The sequence below is a fragment of the Ischnura elegans genome, chromosome 4 (assembly GCF_921293095.1).
Source record: "Ischnura elegans chromosome 4, ioIscEleg1.1, whole genome shotgun sequence".
Lineage (NCBI taxonomy): Eukaryota > Metazoa > Arthropoda > Insecta > Odonata > Coenagrionidae > Ischnura > Ischnura elegans.
This window is the reverse complement of record NC_060249.1, coordinates 27628380-27651836: the sequence shown is the minus strand read 5'-3', so window position 1 is coordinate 27651836 and position 23457 is coordinate 27628380.

The following is a 23457-nucleotide window of genomic DNA, read 5'->3' as shown; positions in this document are numbered from 1 at the left end:
TAAGCCCAGCCGTGGCCCAGCTCGAGTTGACACTTCACTACCGTGTTTGTAAACAAATCTCCAAGCAATTGTTGACAAACGGTAATGTCCGTGTTCCTGAGGTTAGCGGAAGGTGAGCTCATCAACAAAGAGTTCCAGAATATGATTGATCACCAAAAGAATCAAAGATGGTTGATTTAGCGAGCAAGAACGAAGATGTGGATGACTAAAACGAGGTAAATTCAAATAGTTCGTACTCTGCATGGATTCGAATCTTTTAAATGTGTAACAAACGAAGACGAAATCACCAACTATCTATCTGAATATTTTAAGTCCTTGGACGTACCTGGCTTACCAAGGCACGATTTACAGAAAAATGTAGTTTCTGTGCTCATGATCTTTCGAAGCCTAAACCAACCATAACTATCCAACGGAACGTGTTTGATCATTAAAAAAATTGGTGATGAATGTGATTCACGCAACTTTACTTGAAGCAAAATTCAAAGGTTAGGAAGTTCTCATTCCGTAGATTCCATGATTTCAACTCATATGCCCTTTTGAGCCGAAACGTATTCAATTTACAATTCGTGTTGCATTCGTGATAATGATTAAAAAATCGCATGGTCATTCTTTCAGTTTTTGTGTTGTTTGTGCTCATATGCTAATGAAAACCCATGATTTTCTCATGGTCAATTTAGCGTGCTATGTTCACGAGTCGATAAACCATCCTTTGTATTTCTTCCTTCGCTTCAAGTGCGTAGCTAGGATAGGGGGTTTTGGGCGCAGCTAATACCACGGGTCTCTAGGGTATAGAAAACTCGCTAAGGTAAGCGGGAAGTGTGGGGGCACTTCCCCCAGACATTTTTTAAAGATAAATGGTTCAAAATAGTGGGTTTTGTGGCTGTTTGAATAGTTAAATATGTTTTGTTTGTTAGTCATCCGTCCCCCAAATATTAATAACAAAATCTTTCATAAAAAAATTCTCTAAGCTCTTGGGGGGGGGGGGTTATCCCCCAAAACCTCCCCCGCTGCGTCACTTCTTTGCTTCGCTATTTTTATTTAGCTTCATCCGCTTCATCTTGCGCCTGATAACAAAACAAAAACTATTGTTTCTCAGAAGGTGCTTGACGCAAGACATTAAACCCGAATGTGTAGGGCTCACCGTGGTGCGTTTACGCATGCAGTACGTTTACGCAGTGCATTTTTTCCAAACAGAGATACTAAAACTGGCGCGCCTTAAGTCATTTAATGCGAATGCTGCTTCATAGGGGCTTTTCTTGCACGATTTTGAGCATCAGTCAAGCGTCGGTCTGGGGTCGTGTAAACCTGCCCCCTGAATGGGCCAAGTGTATGCAACAGACTTGGACCTAAAAACATTTTTTTACAGCTAATAACGCAAATAGCCAACAACTGAATGCGTATAATTTTTATTTCATGAACTGCTTTATTAAACCACAATGCTCAAAATTTCTTAAGCTAAAACGTAAGAAAATTTGTTGAAAAAAATCCGCGTAAACGTGCTCCGATTCACCCTATGTAGATTCAATAAAGAAAATGTCTTTCTGACAAGCAATTTTGGTACTCATTTACGTAGTTTTATTGAATTTGTATCCTTATTTTAATATAATAAATTAAACATTATTAAAAACGATACAGCCGCTCTTGATTTATAAATGGTGTAAGTAAACTGTAAGTTCATTGATTGTTAGGCGGTACGAAGTTCGCCGGGTCAGCTAGTACACAATAAAAGGAACTTAATTGAGAATATACTTTTGACATAAAAAAATAAATAATTTTAGGAAAGCTTTTTTAGAATTTTACATGTCATTTTTTTACTTAAATTAAGCAAATATATCGCATGAAAATTTTCAATTTATAAATAGAATAACCAATCATGTTTTGTTAAAATTATTTGAACAGTTAAGTGACTATTTATTATAGTTGTTCATGGTCTAGAAGTCATTTAAGAAGATTCTATTGCTAAAATTAATTACATATTTCCATCAAACAAAATTTTAATCAGAAGGATGAGCTTGATGACATGATACAAGTTTTCCAACGTCCGGTTTAATGTCACTTAGCAGAAGTCATGAATTGTGTTTGCAAACCTGAAGTCTGTTTCTCTGCTGTGAAATAAGCTGATCAGCTGCACTAAAACCACGTTCCACCAAGTACAAAGTCGGAAATGCAAGAAGGAGTTTTTTAACCACCATCCATAATGCAGGATAAGGATTGGAAATCTCCTTCTGTAGCCAAAACTCTTGATAATTTATCTCAAATCTTTGCATCAAATTTTTATGTAAGGTAGCTAAATGGTCGCAAAAGAGGCTCAAATCATCATCACATAAACCAGCTTGCTCTTCTAGCTCAAGCAGGGAAGGAAATTGATGAAGCTCGTGGCGACCTATGTTTCATTTCCCTTGTGCAAGAATGGCTTGGAAATATTTTTCAAACATTCATACTTTAAAATGTAAGAAAATCCATGGTTTAAATTACTTCCAGATGCGGGAAACATAGCAAACTTTAGAAATGAAGCTTGAAAACGAAGACAAAAGGAAGGTTACAGAACCTTCGCATTTGTCACATTGCCAAGACCCTCCGGCGCCCCCCTGCCCCTATAGACTACAGCAATTACCCCCAAGGGGCAGTAGCGCCCACTTTGGGAACCACTGCTCTATACATTGCAGCAGTGTGGGAGGGAGGATTCGAGGGGTTCAAAATTCCCTCCCCTCTGAAAATTTTTGGGGTATACAGTTAGAAGTGTAACCTCTAAGGGCGGATCTAGGAATTTTTCTGGGGGGCACAAGGGTCTGACAGGTCTTCTCATATTCGAGATTAAAATCAAAATACAACAATCAGGGGCACAGCTAGGAATTAAGGCTGGGGGGTTTTAGGTGCAACTGATATCGCGGTGTGTGGGGGTATGGAATAGCAGTAGGTGCGAGATTAATTAATCGTGGAATTTTAAGATAGATAGTTCAAAATGGTGAGTTTTACGGCTTTCTGAGGGATATTTTATTAATCCTTACACTATTCTTTTAGTAATATCAATCCAATTAAATAAATGGATTAAACATGAAAATTTCTCTGAGCTCTGGGGGGTTTTTATCCCCCAAAGCCCCCCCTCGCTGTGCCACTGACAACAATTACTGTAGAAAATATTCTCTTTATTTTGATAAAAAAGCTATTAATATTAAATTAAATGATTGTGGCTGTACAAAATAAAACGAATGTAATGATAAGTGTAGAAAAAATCTTGTCCTTTTTTTAAGCATCTGGGGAGAGGGGAAAGTGCCCCCCCATAAATCCACCTAAGTTAACCCCCCTTAATGAGCTATCATACTCAGAATTACCAACCTTCCAGACGAACTCTCCCAAAAATTTCCTTACGTTATTTCAGAAGTCACGATAAATTATTCAAGATTTCTTTATGGGATTGGATATATTAACTTAGCATTTTGAGCTACGAACATTTCCTTCATGAGCGGTCTGGGTTAATAGGGGGCCCTCGGCTGGGGCTCATGATGGAGCTGTACTTACCAGGGCATCATCCCCCGGAAAATTTTACAAAATTGATACTCGGAAAGGGAAAATTCTAGCCTTTAAAAAGTAGATCAAATTTTAAAAATAGAAATTTGATAAGAAAAAAATGCTTTCAAAAGTGAGAAGTTCACAGCTTATAAAATTTACTTTACCCAGATAGCACAAAGTAAGTGAGTTAACCGTTTCTTATGGTTTTCTTACGGAAAAAATTGATAAGCAGCTTATCGTAAGCTAAGGGACTTATATAAGGCAAGGGTAAGACGTTAGGGACGTTTAGGTAAGGAATGCCGTCAAATATCCTCAGGCAATGTAAGTCACTTCTGTTGGAGCGCCAAAGGCGGCTGAACAGCGTACTACACATGCTACGCGGCTCATCTTGACATGAATTTAAAGGCTATTGGGGAAATTTAGCGAGTTTTTATAAGGGCTGAACAACTGATAACAGATTTTCCCGTGAATAGAAAAAAAATTAATAACTGCAAGCAACCGGCTAGTGAAGATATAAAGCATAGTACAAGTGTACCCTATCCATGCGGCGGAAAGAAAAAAAAATAAAATCAGGATGGATTCGAACGTGCGACTCTCGGAATAGTAGTACTACACGCTAACCACTACACCACGGAATTTGTTGACCGGAAGAGGCGTAGTTACTAGTTAAATATCCTAATTATGTAAAAAAAACTTGTTCGGCATGTGCATGATAAACTGAATTTATTCAAGGTCCATACATTTTAACATTTATGAATTTTAAATTATGGTTTGATAACCCGATGACTGCAATACGTATATTAGATGTTCCTTCCGGCATTTTTATATTACTCTACGTTGGTATTCTTGTGAAATTGTGTTTTTCTTACGACCTTCGTTAAGCTATCAGTTCATAAATGTGAATGATTTTCAAATTATGGCGGTATGATGTTATTTCTCCTCATAATATGGAAGCGCCAATAATAAAAACATTGTCTTAATGCATAAAGGCCTTAATTAACACTCTGTAACAATGGGATAATAACAGCATCTACGGAAGTGCTGAAAGTTTGGCATCCATTTTGCCATTACTCTGGATGTTAGTCGCCCTGGCCGTAAGAAACCCATAACAAGCTTACTTGAGAAGCGACTTCCTTATTTCTTCCTTTCACCTTATCTCAATGACTTATAATGTGCTAGCTGGGTTACCTTCATTTTTATGTAATCACTAGCTGACCCGGCGAACTTCGTACCGCCTAACATTCAATGAACTTATAGTTTAGTTGCACCATTTATAAATAAAGAGCGGCTGTATCGTTTTAATCATATTTGATCTATTATCAATTAAATGAGAAAGTATTGATAAAATAAAAATTATACGCATTCAGTTGTTGACTATTTGTGTTATAAACCGTAAAAAAATGTTTTTAGGTCTCAGTCTGTAGCGTAAACTTGGCTCGTTCACGGGGCAGGTTAACGCAACGCTAGACCGACGCTTGACTGATGCTCAAAATAGTGTAAGAAAAGCTCCTATGAAGCAGCATTCGTATCAAATGACTTTAGGCGCGCCAGTTATAGTATCTCTGTTTGGAAAAAATGCACTGCGTAAACGTGCTGCATGCGTAAACGCACCACGGTGTGCCCTACACATTCGGGTTTAATGTCTTGCGTCAAGCGCCTTCTGATAAACAACAGTTTTTGTTTTGTTATCAGGCGCAAGATAAAGCGAATGAAGCTAAATAAAAATAGGGAGGCGAAGCAGGGACGCAGCGAGGGGGGTTTTTGGGGGTTAAAACCCCCCCAAAAGCTCAGAGAATCTTTTTATAAAACATTTGATTATTAATATTAGGGGGACGGATGAGTCACAAAATATTTAACTGTTCACTCAGCTGCAAAACCTACCATTTTGAACCTTTTACCCTAAAAAATGTCAGGGGAGGGCCCCCACACCTCTCTCTTACCTTGGCGAGTTTTCTATACCCTACAGACCCGCCAGTATATTAGCTGCGCCGATCCTTAATTCCAAGCTGCGCCCTTGAAGCGAAGGAAGAAATACAGCGGATGGTTTACCGACTCATAAACAAACCACATATTATTTACCATGAGAAAATCATGGGTTTTCATACTGATACATGAGAACAAACATCACAAAAACTGAAAGACTGACCATGCGATTTGTTAATCGTTATCACGAATGCAACACGAATTGGAAATTTAATTCGTTTAAGCTCAAAAGGGCATATAAGTTGGGATCATGGAATCTTCGGATTGAGAACTTCCTCATCTTTGAATTTTCCTTTGAGTATAGTGGCGTGGATCACTTTCATTATCAGTTTTTTTAATAACCAAACGTGTTCCGTTGATGCACAAAGGTTAAGAAAACACTTAGCTGTTTCACAAAATAAAATATATTGCGACCGGTTTCGATACAGCGTTAGATTATTAGTTAGAACACTTATAACAGTGTTTGGATAGCTTTGGTTGGTTTAGGTTTCGAAAGATCATGAACACAGCCTACCTTTTGCTGTAAATCGTGCCGTGGTAAGCCAGGTGCGTCCAAGGACTTTAAATATTCAGATAGATAGTTGGTGACTGTTATAAGGAGTTATGGCAGTGGTAATAAGATTCACACAGCGTTAGTTCAACAAGATATATTCGGATATAAACGGATACAACTCAATTGTACATTAGGCGCGAACACACACAGAGAGACCACTAGCGTGCACCGGAAGTGCGCGCGCACACAATCGACAAACATCCAATACAATCGATAGTATCGAACAATCGATACAGGATCATAGCAGACAGACATTAAGAAACTATTGAGCACACCCTTCAACACTCCCCTTTGCTCATAGTTGCAGCCCCAATTCTTTAGTGAACTTCTGAGTCTTTATACGGTTTAATCCCTTGGTTAAAATGTCAGCTACATTTTCAGAGCTTGGGATGTGCTCATAAAATATTAAACCCTTGGATACACAGTCTTTGACATAAAAGTAACGCACTTGGACATGCTTTGAACTTTCGGCAACAACCTCATCTTTGGACCATGAAATGGCTCCCAGGTTATCACAAAAAATTTTACATGGTTGAGGACAGTAAAAGGCTTGCCCTAATTCCTTCAACAAGGATGATACCCATACAACCTCTCTAGCTGCTTCCTGCATTGCAACAAATTCTGCCTCACATGTTGATTGAGACACAATCTTTTGCTTCCTTGACAACCAAGACACAGCACTGCCAGCCAGTATAAAGACATACCCACTCCTGGATTTTCTGTCCACTGTGCAGCCTGCGAAGTCTGAATCACAAAACACCCTTAAAGTTTTCCCAGTCTTTCGATAAACAAGTTTCAACTCTTTCGTTTTGAGCAAATACTTAAACACACGCTTCACAGCTCTCCAATCAGACAAAGTAGGATTTACACACTTTTGACTTAGTTTACCTATGGCACATGCAACATCTGGACGGCTTACCGTGGCAACATACATTATATGACCAATAGTTTGTTCATACAATTTTTTATCAAAGGGTTCATCACAATCAATATCAAAACCAGCTTCACACTCCTTAGCTAAAGGTGTTGACACCCCAGTCTCATTCATAATATCAAATAACTCTAACATTTGACTCACTTGGGCAGATTGGTCGAACACAACTGTCTCACTGTCAGGCATATGTAGATGAACAGAAAGAAATTGGGTGTCAGAGCCCAACATTTTGACATCCAACTTTTCTTTAATCTTGCCCTTAAAACCTTCAATCATAGACTTTTTCCCAACAATCAAAAAATCGTCAACATACACAGCCACAATGAGATCCTTAGTTTCATTTACATATACACATGAATCACTCAAACAAGGTTTCAAGTCCATACCCTTCAAAATATTGTTTATGTGTTTGAACCACATTCTCCCTGCTTGCTTCAACCCATAGAGACTTTTCTTTAGTTTGCACACATATTGGTTCCTATTCTTTCCCTCAATTTCGAAAAATTCAGGTTGCTCCATATATATGTCCTCATCTAAGACACTGTTCAGGTAAGCGCACTCAACATCAATGTGTTCATAACACCATTCATTCTCAGCACAGAGAGCAAGTAAAATCCTCAATGTTCTGCGTTTTACAATTGGACTGAAGGTTTCAGTGAAGTCCACCCCAGGTCTCTGCCAGAATCCCCTTGCTACAAGTCTAGCCTTAGGTCTGTTTGAGTCCCTTTTAATACTTAGAACCCACTTACAATCGATCACATTTGTATTTAACGGTCTCTTGACAATGTCCCAGACATCCTTTTTGTAAAGGTTCTCTAATTCAGCCTCCATAGCTAATCTCCATTTTCCAGATTCATTTCCCCTTAAGGCATCATTTACAGAAATGGACACACACAGATCTTGAGCCCTACAAATCATTGCAATGTTCCCACAACAAGAATGAGTCTTTTCTTTTCGAAGTCTGGAAGACCTCCTAGGAGCAAGTACATTTTCAACTCCCAAGTTAACCCCATCGTCAAGTACCCCCTCATGATTTTCATCTCCATTCATCAAGTTCTCCAAGAAAAAATCATCATCTCCTTCCTCATACTCACCATCACTCTGGACTTCAGGCTCATCCGGGTCAAAGGTCCCTTCATCATCCACATGCCATATCCAATCATTACATCTCCTTGGAATGTGAGTGATTTCACACATCTCTTTACACGGGAACACCCTCTCCTCAAAACGTACATGACATGATATAATGACACTCCTACTTTTTGGCAAATAGATTCTGTACCCCTTCACTTCTCTATCATATCCCACAAAAATACCTTCATCTGCCCTACAGTCAAACTTATTTCCAGTTGGACTCACCAGATACCAGACCTTACAACCAAACACCCGCAATCTAGAAAGCTCCCCTTGGATGTCAGCCTTCTCTCCTTTCCATAATTCCAAGGGAATTTTGTTCTCAATTGCAGACGATGGACACAAATTTCTGATATGACATGCTGAACTTATTGCTTCAGCCCACAAGAAAACAGGAAGCCCTGCTTGAATAAGCAAACACCTTGCCATTTCCACTAGTGTTCTATTGGCACGTTCAGACACACCATTTTGCTCGGGGTTTCTAGGCACACTTTTCCGATGCAGAATACCCTCAGCCTTCAAATAATTCTCAAACTCAACACTTGTGTATTCGCCACCATTGTCTGATTGAAAAGCACTTATTTTCACCTGGTGCTGAGCCTCAACCTCTCTCTGGTATTCTCTAAAGCATTTAAACACTTCACTTTTTTTCTTGATTATCCTGACATTTGTGAATCGAGAGAAATCATCAATGAAAGTCACAAAATAATGACCTCCCCCCAACGATTGACACTGTGCCCTGCCACTTACGTCACTGTGGACAATTTCTAAAGGGCGTTCACAATTGTGATGAGCAACTTTCGGAAATGGCAACTTAGTCATTTTACCCTTCACACAGACTTCACATAATTCATCGTCCCTTTTGGAATCCTCTTTCTTGAGATCAAGACCTGGGATTCTGTTCATAGCACCTTCATGGAGATGTCCTAATCTCTCGTGCCACAACGTACTCTTGAAGGCTTTGGCCTGAAATACTTCGATTTCTGTACCACCATTGCACTCATCGTTGACAGAAACATTTGCGACGTAGCTCTCATCTGGCTCAGTCTCTAAATAATATACACCATTTTCCACTAAGGCATTGAACAACACATCACCGTCATCATGCTCTCCAATAGCTTCATTTAATCTGAACACGGTCTGTACACCTTTCTTCGCCAGCTGTCTGACAGACACAAGATTCACGTCCAACTCAGGTACCCACAGAGCATTTGATAGTGACAAGGTCCAGCCCCCACAAGAGTTTGCTAACTTGATGACAATAGTTCCCTTCCCCTTCACGGCCAGACGTCCCTTTCCAATCTTTACTTCTCCAGTGGCAGGTTGGAAATCAAAGAAGCGGTGACGGTCTGGCGTCATGTGGTTCGAAGCACATGAATCTAGGTAACTAACACACTTTCTTTGGGAGCAAGCCAAAGCAAACGCAGATATGAGTCCCTTGAACTTCGGCTTGTCCCCTCCTTTCTCGTGTCTCTCCCGCGACTCCTCGCCTTTTCCTTTTCTTTCCTCCGACTTGTCTCCCCTCGGCGCACCACACTGGTAAGAAATGTGGCCCCACTTACCACACTTATAGCATTTCTGATCAGCAGTGCTCCTCTGCTTTCCGTTGTTGGCTGCTCTCGTCCTGCTGAACTTCCGCGCTGCCAACGCACTGCCATGCTCAGAGGACTCCGCAGCATTAATCCTTCTCTCCTCAAGCAGAAGGTCTGCCTTCACCGCCCTAGACGTCAGTTTCTCATTGATCTTTGTTATTCTCACATACGTAGAATACTGTGGATCCTTCACGAGTCCCGCCAATATAAAGGAGGCCACAACGTGGTCTTGGAATACGATGCCGTTTTTGGTTAATTTACCGCAGAGCTCCTGTATCCTCCCAGTGTACGCTGAGATGTCCATCGCCTCTGTCTTCTCAATGCTACCCAGCTCTCGGAGACACATAGCTATATCCATGGATGTAGCCCTCCCATGAATCTCTTCTAAGGTGTCCCAACACTCCTTGGCTGACCTCAAATGGCTGATGTCTGTGAGGTACTCCGGGCGCACATGCCGGAAAATGTATGCGCGAGCCTTGTTGTCACATGCCGGAAAATGTATGCGCGAGCCTTGTTGTCCTTGCGCATATTTTCTGGTCTCTTCAACTCGTCAGCACTCAGCCCGGGGTTGATTGCGTCCCAGCAGTTCAGAAAAATCATCGACGCCTCCGACATGGTCCTCCAATATTCGTAATTATCCTTGCTCAGGATTGGATTCATTTGCCTATCCGAATCCAGCAACTCATCTTGATCCGCCATGGTCTCGCCTTTTCTATTATGTCCAATTTACCGAATCACTAACGTCTATCACCACACAGCACGATCCCTGGGCCCATAACCTGTTATAAGGAGTTATGGCAGTGGTAATAAGATTCACACAGCGTTAGTTCAACAAGATATATTCGGATATAAACGGATACAACTCAATTGTACATTAGGCGCGAACACACACAGAGAGACCACTAGCGTGCACCGGAAGTGCGCGCGCACACAATCGACAAACATCCAATACAATCGATAGTATCGAACAATCGATACAGGATCATAGCAGACAGACATTAAGAAACTATTGAGCACACCCTTCAACAGTGACTTCGTCTTCGTTTATTACAAAGTTAAAAGATTTGAATTCATGCAGAGCACACGGACATTACTGATAATCAACAATTGCTTGGAGATTTGTTTACACACACGGTAGTTATGTGTTTGTTGACAACTCAATTCGAGCTGAGCTTACCTCTAGTTCAATTATTTTAATACTACATATTTTAATATTACTTTAATATTTTTAAGATGTTTGAACATTTAAATTTTTTTAATATCGTTAAAAAGATCAGTCAATACATAGTAAAATCGAAAAAAAATCTTATTTTTTTTGACCATCTTAACAATCAACTCCTAAAAACATATCTCTAAGATAAAGTTGCAATTTTTTTGTGAACTTTTTCTATTTTTTAATGCCCTACATGTTATCCGGGGCTGAGACGAATCCAAAGAGCCTAATGTCACTAAAATCGGTGCAGCCTTTCTCGAGTTATAAGTGTTCTAACTAACACGATTTTCGACTTTCTTTTATATATATAGATTTTATACTGAATATGTTTTAAATAAAGCAACTATTTTCTGGAAAATCGTTTATTTCAGGAATCAAATAAAATATTATATTTAACAGGAATTCTTATTTTGCCTGCACAATAAAGGAATACAAGAAATGCTAGGCATGAATTCATTGGATAATTTCATTTTTACATGTATACAGCTGGTGTTCTGACACCCCCGCCACACGCAAATTGATGCACCTTGCGGGGAGGTACGTAGATGTAGATGACCACATAAAACTTTAAATATTAAAACGACCCACTAAATGTGCACGTAAGGATTTCATTTTCAAAATATTAACCAAAACCACCGTTTGTGAGTCTTGAAAATCCCAAATTTAAAAAAACTCCCAAATCTTCCCCACACTCCAGAATTATCCCCCCTTTTCGTCCAAAAACAAAAACGGCAAATCTAAATCTGTAGATTTTGTAATTGTACATCGCTTCTTTTCTATGTTTGCATTTGGTGCAATACATGGAAATTATATTTTAATTTTTTGTGCGTGTTGCTTATTATAAGTACAAAACAAACTAAAAAATAAGCCTGGTTATGAGGATATGAGGAGAAGAAAGAACCACACGGCAAGTTGACTCGAAGCCAGTGGAGGATACAGATGGGGGGCGCCCCCTTGCGTGCCCGCCCATATTGCCAAACATTGCAGAACCACAATTATAAATTTTTTGTATCATAAGATGGCAAGGTCTTGTATAGGTGTGTAATAATTTTAACTAAAATTTTCTTCACCTCTGCATGTGACTTGATTATTTGTTATTAGAATAAAAGTAAAGGTAACTCATGATATCGTTTGCGCCCCCCCCCCCCCTCAAGTTTTTTTTTGTATCAGCTACTGCTCAAAGCACGTCACAAGATGATATATTTAAATCCTCATGAAATGAAAACACGAATATTCCAAAATACCTAAATCTGTACCTAAACTCTCATTGCGTTGTGATGTCGATTGCACATCGGTACTGAAACCACTGCTCCTGCTCAGCCAAGCACTCAAGTTTTTTGAGTTATTATTAACATCTAAGAGTTTTTCTTCTTCCATTCCTGCTTCCCGTGCTTGGAGAAGAGTTCCACGGTGTATAATAGCCTTTTGTCAGAGAGGGAATACGTGTAATGGTGACCAAAAATTGTAATCTGATATATATTTTTGATTACCTAATTGGGGTCTCTACTACCCAAAAACGCAGCTGTGGGGATATCGGGTTTCACTAGGGAACTTGGGGAAGAGTGGAGGAGGGGAAAAAATGGTTAATTGGAAGTAAGCGTGGGACAAGCGAGGGAGGAAGAGAAGAGAAGGCCGCTTCACGATGTAAGCAAGTGTTGTGGGGGCAAGGATGAAACCGGGAGGCCAATTAGCAATCTCCTAAGAGAGGCACGTATAGTCAGGGGGGGGGTAACTACCTGCGATACTTCCACTGAGTTGACCTGTAGCCCGTGGCAATCTCTGGCAATACATTGTTCAGAACCCAGTTAAGGAAGACATATTTCACTTCGAATTTCATGCTTTGTCTTTCATATTTATTCACGGCTCTTTTTTTAGATCATTCACTATTGTTGGGTCATAAGGTGGAGATTTGTGGATCTATTCTTATCTTAAATCGATGCTGTTTGATTATTAGTATTCTTAGTCACAATAGGATAGTTTCCTTCATCAAAGAAAACGAAAGGCATTGATTGCGATTCCTTACCCACCATTAGTGTATTCATAATATACAAATTATTTGTTTTTAGAAATACTGGTTTAGACGAATGGCAATGGTCAATTTTATCCTCATTTGATAAAGGCCAGATTGGTGCCCATGCGATGCCACTCCACGTGACGTCACAGGGACCTAGTTTCTATACGAGTAAATAGGAGTTTTACATCGTCTGAGGTTACCAATGCATGCATGAGGCACAGAGCTCAGGGAAAAATGTCTTAATAATCACCTATTAAAACTGGCTAAGGTCGGAAAGTTTTCTTCGTTTGATAAGGTATTAATAATCCTTATTTAAGCCAAGCGCTACCAGCTAGCATGATTCTCAGCTACCTGCTAGCATCCTGTGTCGTATCAGCGCTCAGAGCCTCGCCCCAAGGCCACCTCACTTGCGGCAGCGGGAACCAGAACGAATAGGATCTAGGAGGGGGCACGTGACCCTCCCCCTCCAGAGCCTTAAAAAATATGCAAGATTTTTAATACGGTCCCGTTATAATTGTATTCATTTTATATGATGGGGTATCCCATTGTGTCCCACCCCCAGAACAAAATCCTGGATACGGCCTTGCTTGTGCCCAGGGGTGCCGACATATAAAAAATATGGGGGGGCCCAAACTCGGGATCTGGTCCCGAGAAATTTTATAAGAAGTGAAATTTAATTTTTTGAAGTACTTTAGAAGAGTCATATGATCAATATTAGAACCCTGATAATTTGAATCTCGATATCTATATATTCCGAGGAAAATCAACAAGCCAGATACATTTTTTCCTCACACCCATAACGAATTTTTGAGGGGGATCGGGCCCCCCTAGGCCCCATGGAGTCGGCGCCACTGCTTGTGCCCCCCAGAAAGAAATCCTGGATCCGCCCCTGCAGACCACTGTGAGTCGTGGTGGGAATGGAGCGTGTTCTCTGCTTCCTGTAAAGCGAGCAGCAGCATTATAGCAGCGAGGCTCTGGAGAGAATGCAGACGAGGGAGAAAGGGTCGAGAACCTACGAGCATGTACGATCTTAAAATTTAGTGAAGTCTTTCTTTCTGGACAGAAGCAAGTGAGAGCTAATTGGTTTGGGTTTTTTAAGTTTGTATCATCTTGTTTGGACGCAATGCTAATAACACAGGCCTGCAATTTTACAGTTCAACCATGTTTTTCAAATTCCATTTATGGAGTACCTTATATTTTTGTACACTGAATCCGAAAACTGCTTTATAAATTTTTACTAGATTGAGTAACAATTAGAGGTGGGTTAAACTGTTCATTTTTATGAACCGTTCACTTTGATCCTGTTCAGTAAAAAGAACAGTTCAAAATATCGGTTCATAGTGAACAGGTAGGGTCATTCGGTAGAAAATATTGTTTATCATACGTTTAGAGTACATGAAAGCTTAGTGTGGTATCGTAAGGCGTTTTAAACAACATTTTTGGAGATGCATCCACATTGCACAATACAGCGCACTTAAAAAATTAAAATTTCATCGTAGGCGCCAAAAACTAAGTCCAAAGATCATCTTGGTAAGGGGACCGAAAAAAATGTTCCACAATCATGAGTTCAATCGTTTCCTAAGTTCATGAATCGCGTTTTAAACAATATTTTTGGAGATGCATCCACATTAAAAAATTTCATCGTAGGCGCCCAAGTGTCCAAATATCAACTTGGTAAAGGGACCGAAAAAAATGTCCCACAATCATGAGTTCAATCGTTTCCTAAGTTCATGAATCGCGTTTTAAACAATATTTTTGGAGATGCATCCACATTAAAAAATTTCATCGTAGGCGCCAAAAAGTAAGTCCAAATATCAACTTGGTAAAGGGACCGAAAAAAATGTCCCACAATCATGAGTTCAATCGTTTCCTGAGTTCATGAATCACGTTTTAAACAATATTTTTGGAAATGCATCCACAGATCCACAAATGTTCAAAATACGAAATCAAAATGAACGCGATATCCCAACTGAACGCCCCGAGGAAACTAATATTTGATCTAATATTTCGAACGGTTCGAAAGAACTGATATTTTAAATATCAGTTCAAATATTAGTTGGAACGAACGGTTCGAAAGAACTAATATTTTAAATATCAGTTCAAATATTAGTTGGAACGAACGGTTCGAAAGAACTAATATTTTAAATATCAGTTCAAATATTAGTTGGAACGAACCGTTCAGTGGCTATCGGAGGGGAATAGTAGAGAAAGAAGGGGAGGGGCTCGGTCGTCTACGACGCACTTCGGCGGCCTTGGATGGCCTCCCTCGTAACCGCCATCTGTTGTACCCACAACGCACTTGCTCGAGTAAGCTGCAGTTCAAAATGCCTCTTGATGATCATACCTACTGTACCGAGTACGCCGCAATTGTGCAGTGCCGACATGAACAGTGAACAGGGTGTTTTAGAGAACGGTTCATTTTCGAACCGGTTCATTTCAGTGAACAGTTCGTTTTGGCAGTTCGGTTCTTTTTGACCCATCTCTAGTAACAATGCTTTAAAATTCGCCACGCACCAACCAACATGCAGTGGCGGATCTATTGTGGGGGGCAAGGGGGCTATAGCAATTGGGTATCCAATTTACACTAAATAGAATGGTTATTTTTTCCGACCCCCTCTACTGCTGGAATTTTAACCCCCACTTAGCCCTCCCCTTGTTTCTATCCTGCTATACTGCCAGCATGTGTGTGTGTAATGTGCACACATATACGTTTTCTAATTATTGTATGTAATCCTTATTACTTTCATCAATGGATATATCAGTGGAAATTATATTATTTCTATAAAATTACTTCCAGCAGCTTCTTCCTCCCTTCGAAGCTTCGTGGTGAAGAGAGGAAGAAGGCTCATGGCCTATCTCGTGCTGGGAATTGAAAATAGTCGCAGTGATGCTCGAAGGACATCAAGACGGGCAAACAAGAATTAAACTCTTGTAGTGAAAACTTGTTGCTAGTGATTTTTGGGTCCGGTAAAGGAACTCGTGGTTCGTTGATAAATCAGTAAATAAAAGTGACGGTACAATCAATAGCAAAGGTAAATTATGTCGGAATAGCATCATGTATGGACTCATTGGTTTTAGATTTGGTGCGCATTCCCAATCATGAAATTATATGGAGATAAAATACTGATATGTAATGCGGAAAGTTATTAGTTTTCACCTAAGAACATAGTAGGTGACTAATGCTATAGGTGTGTTACAAAAATTGGGGACGTGAAGGCAAGTCGAGTGAAAAGAGGGGAGCTGTCAAGAAGGAGAGGGGGAGAAGCTATTCGAAAGAAACCACTTCCAATTTTTCTCAGGTAACTTGAAACTTTTCATCAACTTCAGTGAAATTTGCTCTTGCTATATCTATCTCAGGATTGATCTATTCCTCCTCCCCATTCCTCTTCCATTTTCAATTTATCATGCGAACCTACTTCCATGCTAAAAATGCTTAAAAACGTCGAAAATACATTGTTTGGTGCCATTTTCTTTTGAATTTTGTGCATAATATGAATATTTCAATCAAATCAAGATACCTATTCATTTGCCTAAAGTCATTGTTAGACACTTTTGGGCCCAATGGATAACTTATTATTTTGGCCTCCAGAAACTGGTAGCTTTCAAGAAGGTTGGCTGAAAGAACGTCAGTTGGCGAGGAAGGGGAGGGGTGAAGCGCGTTTCTATTGTTCTAGTGTAACTTGATATTTTATTTCAAAAGAGTAATGGTCTTCGTAACATGAACCCTGCGGGAGATTTTCTAGGCTGTCAGAGGCATGCTGCCCAGTGAGAAATGAGTTATCGAATCGCCATCGATTCGACGTCGAAGTAGTCATCCATAAAACGTCGATGGCAACACATCGATCGATGTCTATATGGTCCGAAAATCTACGTGTTTTCTATGTCGATGTCATCGACGTATTTTCTATGTCGACGTGATACCGTCTTCTTACCTGCGATTCCTAATAATAATTACGGAAATATACATCTTTTCGGCTAATAAAGAGCATCTATTGCTGCCCCAACGACGGATTTCACTCGAGCACGCATTGTCTAAACAAATGAAGGCTGAAATAATTAGACTGTTTCAAATTTATTATGGTGAATTGTAATATCTTTCGTATTTATCTTCAATAATAATCAGAAACCCTTGAGAAAAAATGTGAGATGTTGATATCTATGACACGAGGCTAAAGGTATCGAAATGACACGAAACGAAACACCGACACAGGTTTCCCACGGTTCAACCGGCCTATCAGATCGACTGAGTCCAAAAATTAGTAGAGACCGGTAGAGACTGCCTTCAAACTTTAACGCCATGCGCTTCCGGTAAAGATACAGAATGAAAAGGAATCAAAGATTGTTCTCCGAGATTATGACTAATGTGTATGAATTAATAAAATAATTATTTAATTTTAGCTTTATTATTTGTGTCACATATGTTTTAATAGTCTCTCACCGTTAATTTTAAGACTTTGTCACAACATCACTAGCCAATCGACACGCTGACCAATGAGAATAACACGTCGAAAAATCGTCGATTGAACTAATAGAATCGACATCGACCACATTACGATCTATAGTCGTCGAATCGACGAAGATTCGATGATCCGTTTCTCACTGGGCTGGGTGGTCCCGGAGGGGAGGAAAACGTTAGAGGGTTAGGGGGGGGATTGAGGTCTGCTGTGTGGGGGATTGCGGATTTTGGGAAATGTGGGACATAGTCACTAACAATAAGTATTCTACGGCGCTGATTGTGAGCTTCTCCCGATGGTAGTTCCGTCTCTTGGCGAGAATTCTAGAGATGGGCGAAGTCGTTCTTTTCAAAGTGTCGATCTTTATGATTGAAGTCTCTTGGATGATTCCATCAACTGATTCAATCATTTCGATCATTCAGTCATTTTGATTGATGAGATGAGATTGACTAAAATCTGTCATTGAATCATGGAATCAGAAGAATGAAACCATTTTTAACCAATCAACAGCGGTCAGAGACGGATGGTGACCTTTCGATTGAAATGAATCGCGTGACTCCAGCGAATTATGATCGAGAGAATGTAGAAACTGATGCCGATAAACGCACCATTGAAACTGTAGTCAACTCCTAATTTTAAATAATTCTCATATAATCTAACAGTGGCGAGAGATTTTACTCTACCGCGATTCTGATATCCCCGAAATTGTAGGTGGCTCGAGGTCTGCCGCTCTTTCGCCTGTCTATCAGTGACTCGTCACCTTCCTTCACACGCCATACCAAGTAACAAAAAGTATTACGGGACAAATTCAGAAGCCCAAATGTTATGCCGCCCTCCACCATGTCTATTATCTGTTCGCGTAGTGCTGGACTCAACTGCGCGCTCCTTTGCTCATCCCTAGATCAAAAGTTCAAGACTAGTTCTGAATTATCGATCAAGTTGTCTGTGAATCACATGCTTTCCTTTAGTAGTTCATAGTTCATGGTCCCCAGGTTCTTTCCCTATGATTACCACTACAAAACTATGGGCATCTTTAATTTTCACATACTATAAGTAATGCGTGACATGGTGAAGTGGTAGGAGCATTAGATTAGCGGGGAGAGCTCTACTCCCCCCATACTCCCCTGCAAAAGGACTGCGACCAGTTATGGTCACTATAGAAGGTCTTACACGTTTTGTCTGCCGTTTGTTACTTCAGGATCGTTTACGTTTCAATTGGCTATGTTAGATATAAGCAGTGGCCTCCATGGGACTGATTTCACGTAGCGTTAGCATATAATATATGAAATAGAAGGAAGTGGAGGAGGTAGAAGGAAGTGGAGGAGGTAGAAGGAAGTGGAGGAGTTAGATAGGAAGTGTACTACGTAGAAGGAAGTGGGGGAGGTAGAAGAAAGAGGTGGAAGAAATAGGAAGTGGAGGAGGAAGAAGGAAGTGGAGGAGGCAGAAGGAAATGGAGGAGGTATAAGAAAGTGGAAGAGGAAGAAGGAAGAGGAGTAGGTTGAAGGAAGTGGAGGAGGTAGAAGGAAGTGGTGGAGGTAGAAGAAAGTGGATGAGGTAGAAGGAAGTGGAGGAGGCAGAAGGAGGTGGAGTAGGCAGAAGAAAGTGGAGGAGGCAAAAGAAAGTGGAGGAGGAAGAAGAAAATGGAGGAGGTAGAAGGAAGTTGAGGAGGTAGAATAAAGTGGATGAGGTAGAAGGATGTGGAGGAGGTAGAAAGAAGTTGAACAGGTAGAGGGAAGTGGAGGAAGTAGAAGGAAGTTAAGGAGGTATAAGGAAGTGGAGGAGGTTGAAGGAAGTATAGGTGGTAGAAGTAAGTGGAGGAGGTAGAAGGAAGTGGAGGAGGTAGAAGGAAGTGGTGGAGGTAGAAGAAAGTGGATGAGGTAGAAGGAAGTGGAGGAGGCAGAAGGAGGTGGAGTAGGCAGAAGAAAGTGGAGGAGGCAAAAGAAAGTGGAGGAGGAAGAAGAAAATGGAGGAGGTAGAAGGAAGTTGAGGAGGTAGAATAAAGTGGATGAGGTAGAAGGATGTGGAGGAGGTAGAAAGAAGTTGAACAGGTAGAGGGAAGTGGAGGAAGTAGAAGGAAGTTAAGGAGGTATAAGGAAGTGGAGGAGGTTGAAGGAAGTAAAGGTGGTAGAAGTAAGTGGAGGAGGTAGAAGGAAGTGGAGGAGGTAGAAGGAAGTGGAGGAGTTAGAAGGAAGTGGAGGAGGTTGAAGGAAGTTGAAAAGGTAGAAGGGAGTTGAGGCGGTAGAAGGAAGTGGAGGAGGTAGAAGGAAACGGAGGAGGAAAAAGGAAATGAAGGAGGTGGAAGGAAGTGGAGGAGGTAGAAGGAAGAAGAGGATGTAGAAGGAAGTGGAGGAGGCAGAAGGAGGTGGAGAAGATAGAAGGAAGTGGAGGCGGTAGAAGGAGGTGGAGGAGTTAGAAGGAAGTGGAGGTGGAAGAAGGAATTGGAAGAGGTAGAAGGAAGTTGAGGAGGTAGAAGGTAGTGGGGGACAATAGAAGGAAGTGGAGGAGGTAGAAGGAAGTGGAGGAGTTGGAAGGAAGTGGAGGAGTTAGAAGGAAGTGGAGGCGGAAGAAGGAAGTGGAGGAGGTAGAAGGAAGTTGAGGAGGTAGAAGATAGTGGGGGACAATAGAAGGAAGTGGAGGAGGTAGAACTAAGTTGAGGAGGTAGAAGGAAGTGGAAGAGGTGGAAGGAAGTGGAGGAGGTAGGAGGAAGTGGAGGAGGTAGAAGGAAGTGGACGAGGTAGAAGGAAGTGGACGAGGTAGAAGGAAGTGGAAGAAGTAGAAGGAAGTGGAGGAGGTAGAAGGAAGTGGATGAGGGAGAAGGAAGTGAGGGAGGTAGAAGGAAGTGGAGGGGAAAGAAGGAAGTGGAGGAGGTAGAAGGAAGTGGAAGAGGTAGAAGGTAGTGGAGGACGTAATGGGAAGTGGAGGAGGTAGAAGGAAGTGGACGAGGTAGAAGGAAGTGGAGGAGGTAGAAGGAAGTGGAGGAGGTAGAAGGAGGTGGAGAAGATAGAAGGAAGTGGAGGCGGTAGAAGGAGGTGGAGGTGGAAGAAGGAAGTAGAGGAGGGCAAGGAAGTGGTAAAAATGGAAGGAATTGGAGGAGATATAAGGAAGTGGAGGCCGTAGACGAAAATGGACGACGTAGAAGGAAGTGGAGGACGTAGAAGGAAGTGGAGGAGGTAGAAGTGAGTGGACGAGGTAGAAAAAAGTGGAGGAGGTAGGATGAAGTGGATGAGGTAGAAGGAAGTGGACGAGGTGAAAGGTGGTGGAGGATGTAGAATGAAGCGGAGGAGGTAGAAAGAAGTGGAGGAGAAAGATGGAAGTGGAGCAGGTAGAAGGAAGTGAAGGAGGTAGAATGAAGTGGGAAAGGGAGAAGTAAGTGGAGGAGGTAGAAAGAAGGGGAGGAGGTAGAAGGAAGTGTAGGAGGTAGAAGGAAGCGAAGGAGGTAGAAGAAAGTGGAGGTGGTCGAAGGAAGTGTAGGAGGTAGAAGGAAGTGGAGGAGGTAGAAGGAAGTCGAACAGGTAGAAGGAAGTGGAGGAGGTAGAAGGAAATGGAGGAGGTAGAAGGAAGTGGAGGAGGTAGAAGGAAGTGGAGGAGGTAGAAGGTAGTTGAGGAGAGAGAAGGAAGTTGAGGAGGGAGAATGAAGTTGAGGAAAAAGAAGGAAACGGAGGATGGAGTAGGAAGGGGAGGAGGGAGAAAGAAAAAGAGGAAAGAGAAGGAAGTGGCGGAGGGACGAGGAAGAGGAAGAGGGAGATGGAATGGGAAGAGGGAGAAGGAAATAGAGGAGGGAGAAGAAAGGGGAGGAGGGTGAAGGAAGGTGAATAGATAGAAGGAAGTGGAGGAGGTAGAAGGAAATGGTGGAGGTAGAGTGTAGTGGAGGAGGTAGAAGGAAGTTGAGGAGGTAGAAGGAAGTTGAGGAGGTAGAAGGAAGTTGAGGAGGTAGAAGGAAGTGGAGGAGGTAGAAGGAAGTGCAGGAGGGAGAAGGAAGTGGAGGAGGTAGAAGGAAGTGGATGAGGTAAAAGGAAATGGAGGAGGTAGAAAGAAGTGGAGGAGGTAGAAAGAAGTGGAGGAGGTAGAAGGAAGTGGATGAGGTAGAAGGAAGTGAAGGAGAGGGAAGTAAGTGGACGATGGAATAGGAAGGGGAGGAAGGAGGAGGAAGAAGAGGAAAGAGATGGAAAGGGGAGGAGGGAGAAGGAAGGGCATGAGGGAGAAGGGAGGCGAGGAGGGTGAAGGAAGGGCATGAGGGAGAAGGGAGGGGAGGAGGTAGGAGGAAGTGAAGGAGGTAGAAGGAAGTTGAGATGTTAGAAGGTAGTGGAGGACGTAGAAGGAAGTGGAGGAGGTAGAAGTGAGTGGAGGAGGTAGAAGGAAGTGGAAGAGGTAGAAGGAAGTGGACGAGGTGAAAGGTGGTGGAGGATGTAGAAGGAAGCGGAGGAGGTAGAAAGATGTGGAGGAGAAAGATGGAAGTGGAGCAGGTAGAAGGAAGTGAAGGAGGTAGAATGAAGTGGGAAAGGGAGAAGTAAGTGGAGGAGGTAGAAAGAAGGGGAGGAGGTAGAAGGAAGTGTAGGAGGTAGAAGGAAGCGAAGGAGGTAGAAGAAAGTGGAGGTGGTCGAAGGAAGGGTAGGAGGTAGAAGGAAGTGGAGGAGGTAGAAGGAAGTGGAACAGGTAGAAGGAAGTGGAGGAGGTAGAAGGAAATGGAGGAGGTAGAAGGAAGTGGAGGAGGTAGAAGGAAGTGGAGGAGGTAGAAGGAAGTGGAGGAGGGAGAAGGAAGCGAAGGAGGTAGAAGAAAGTGGAGGTGGTCGAAGGAAGTGTAGGAGGTAGAAGGAAGTGGAGGAGGTAGAAGGAAGTGGAAATTGTAGAAGGAAGTGGAGGAGGTAGAAGGAAATGGAGGAGGTAGAAGGAAGTGGAGGAGGTAGAAGGAAGTGGAGGCGGAAGACGGAAGTGGAGGAGGGAGAAGGAAGTGGAGGAAATGGAAGGAATCGGACGAGGTAGAAGGAAGTGGAGGAGGGAAAAGGAAGTGGAGGAGGTAGAAGGAAGTGGAGGAGGTAGAAGGAAATGGAGAAGGGAGAAGGAAGTGGAGGAGGTAGAAGGAAGTGGAGGAGGTAGAAGGAAGTGGAGGAGGTAAAGGAAGTGGAGGAGAGAGAAGGAGGTGGAGGACGTAGAATGAAGTAGAGGAGGTAGAAGGAAGTGGAGGAAGGAGAAGGAAGTGAAGGAGGTAGAAGGAAGTGGAACAGGTAGAAGGAAGTGGAGGAGGTAGAAGGAAATGGAGGAGGTAGAAGGAAGTGGAGGAGGTAGAAGGATGTGGAGGCGGAAGAAGGAAGTGGAGGAGGAAGAAGGAAGTGGAGGAAATGCAAGGAATCGGACGAGGTAGAAGGAAGTGGAGGAGGGAAAAGGAAGTGGGAGATATAGAAGGAAGTGGAGGAGGTAGAAGGAAGTGGAGGAGGGAGAAGGAAGTGGAGGAGGTGGAAGGAAGTGGAGAAGGTAGAAGGAAGTGGAGAAGGTAGAAGGAAGTGGAGGAGAGGGAAGGAAGTGGAGGACGTAGAAGGACATGGAGGAGGTAGAAGGAAGTGGAGGAAGGAGAAGGAAGTGAAGGAGGTAGAAGGAAGTGGAGGAGGGAGAAGGAAGTTGAGAAGGTAGAAAGAAGTGAAGGAGGTTTGTTTGTTTGTTTTAGCTTTTTATTTTACCTGGCCCGGGTGAGGCCACAATCCGGCCCCCTCTTCCCCCGGGCCAGGGCTCTTTTACAGAGTTTCAGTCAGGTTTACTTTAGTTTAATATATAGCATCAGCTTAGGTAACCGGCACGCAGGCCAGGTTTTATTTCGTGTGTTCTGCTGATGAGCCAAGTCAGGAGGTGGTAGCTGGTGAAAATGGTAACTCCCATCCGTCACCTTTGTCAGAGATATTTCAGGCCACCATTGCTCTAGTACTTGAAAAATTATCATAGAAACAAATACTCATTAGTTTAATTCAGTCAAAACATTTTAAAAATGTGGTCAATTCATAAATGTTAGAAAAATTTTGAAGCATAAAACTGAGTGTACTACTTAAATTTTGGTAAAACAATTAAAATGAAAGATATTAAC